Here is a 2,345-nt window from a genome sequence, read left to right as displayed (position 1 = left end):
GTAGTAGTAGTAGTAGTAGTAGTAGTAGTAGTAGTAGTAGTAGTAGTAGTAGTGGTAGCGGTAGAAGTATTTTATTAGTATTATTGATATTAATAATAGTAATTTATAATAATAATAACAACAGGAACAATGATAATAATAATAATAATAATAATAATAATAATAATAATAATAATAATAATCTTATTAGTAATGGAGCTAAGGCCAAATTTTGCGAATAGTGTATTATTCTCAGAAACTACCGAATGAAAAAATATGAATGTTTGCCAGTACCCACAACTTGAAACGTAGTGTTGCACTATTGTATTTTCATTAAGATCAAATGTGTCAGAAGAAAGTCCATTTTAAGTTAAATTCAGTGCTTTTGTAGCGATTGCCATCATTTGCTTCGACATTGTATATTCACTGCGGAGTGCCGACTGCGCCGAAGGATATTTTGTGTTCAGTTATACATTAAGTATGTTTACTGGAATTTCTGGTTTCTTTTTCTTTTCACTTTTGTGTTAGCGTACATGTGTGTTTGTGTGAGTGTGTATGTGTGTGTGGCGCGCGTGCACGCGTTTGTACGTTATGTTGTTGTTCGTTTGTTTGTTGCTGTTGTTATTGTTTTGTTGTTGGTTTATTTTTTTGGGTGGGGGGCAGAGTGAGAGGGGAAGGGGGATAAAGGTGCCATTTATTTTTTTACTGCTAGTTTTATAAACACCGCGCGTGGGACCCATGCAGGTCTATCGGCATTACACGAAATAAAATGTGAGGCAGCGTGGTGGAATCAGGCTCTCGTCATTATTTGGGCATGTAGAGTTATTGTGCCATCTTAAAGCTTGTTCAATTGTCTTTATTTGGGTGAAAAAAATATCCATTTATCTTGAATACAAGTCGAGATATTTGCGAATGAAGCGGGTGGGGGTTACCTGTTTTCAGAGGTAAAATAAGTGAGAAAATGGCCGCCAAAGATTAGTTATCTCCTTAGCCTTAGAGTCCATGGTAACTGAAAATTTACACTTTTTGTGTGCCTTTCATCAACGTTTTTAAGAAAAATCCACACGGAAATGAGTTCTTTAATGGGCATGGAAGGTGTCGAGCCAAAAAACAAAAATTTGATAAAAATTCACAAACCTGCGGAAAAATGCAAGTTTCTTCACTTTGATTATTTTGACGAGAGCCTGATTCCACCACGCTGCCTCACAAATGTATGACAGGCAATAAAAAACTAAAACTCAAACCCCCCCCCCCCCACACACACACCAAAAAAACAAACCCCAACAAAATATTCCATAACAATCTTTAAAAAAATCATCGGTGGTGTTATTTATAACGTGTTGGGTGGCTCAGCTTTTCACTGTTAGCTTTTATTTCGAATCCCGAGTGGGGTAGTCAATCCAATGCACTCGAGCTCTACGCTTTTTAAAAATCTGATTTCATCGCATTGACGGCTTGGCTCCTCGATCTCAACGTGTTGATGTCTTATTTGAGGCTAACCAACCCATGTCTATGAAAACCCCTACCAGTTTCCGAAACATGATCGCCATTCACAAATGGAACCGTGGTTAAGGGAGGGATGGGGGGAAGGGGCGCTACACCTGAAGGCTATCTCGCTAATTAGCGGACCAAATTTGACCATATTTCACACATATAACGAGCATGGTAAGTTTCGTTTCCATGGATACGGCGGCCGTATTGGATATTGTTGACATGTCTTACTTAAAGAATACCGCACTTATCGTTCATGGAAATTGATTAATTTTTTTTTTTGCATGCATGTTAGCAAACAATAGATTTTAAAATGTGTCTTTTGATTTTTTTTCCTGAGGGGTAGTCAATCCAGTGCACTCGAACTCTACGCTTTGTAAAAACCTGATTTCATCGCATTGACGACTTGGCTCCTCGATCTCAACGTGTTGATGTCTTATTTGAGGCTAACCAACCCATGTCTATGAAAACCCCTACCAGTTTTCAAAAGTTTGCAAAAAGTCCGTGAAAATACACACTCCAAACATCACCAACAAAAATGTATCTCATATATAAGAAATTCAACTGACAATTGTTTAGTATAACATCTTCTCTTCATTCTGTGAAAATTTCATGAAGATTGGATTACAAATGGTGGAGTTATTTTTAAAAGTATAGAGAAAAATCGCGTTTTGAGAAAACGGCCGATAAAGAAAACTAAAATATTGCCTTTATAAGGAAATGGTGGTGACAAACATGCCCGGTGTGGGAACGAATAAGGCGTTTGGGGTTTTTTATGCAATGAAATAGTTGTAAGAGAGTCTGAGGAAGCTAAAAGTGCCTACAACTCAAATTCCATAACATTGAGCCAAATCGGGACTTTGAGGGTGTACCCC

The sequence above is a fragment of the Aplysia californica genome, unplaced genomic scaffold, assembly GCF_000002075.1.
Source record: "Aplysia californica isolate F4 #8 unplaced genomic scaffold, AplCal3.0 scaffold00275, whole genome shotgun sequence".
Classification (NCBI taxonomy): Eukaryota; Metazoa; Mollusca; class Gastropoda; order Aplysiida; family Aplysiidae; genus Aplysia; species Aplysia californica.
Note: the sequence above shows the minus strand (reverse complement) of the source record.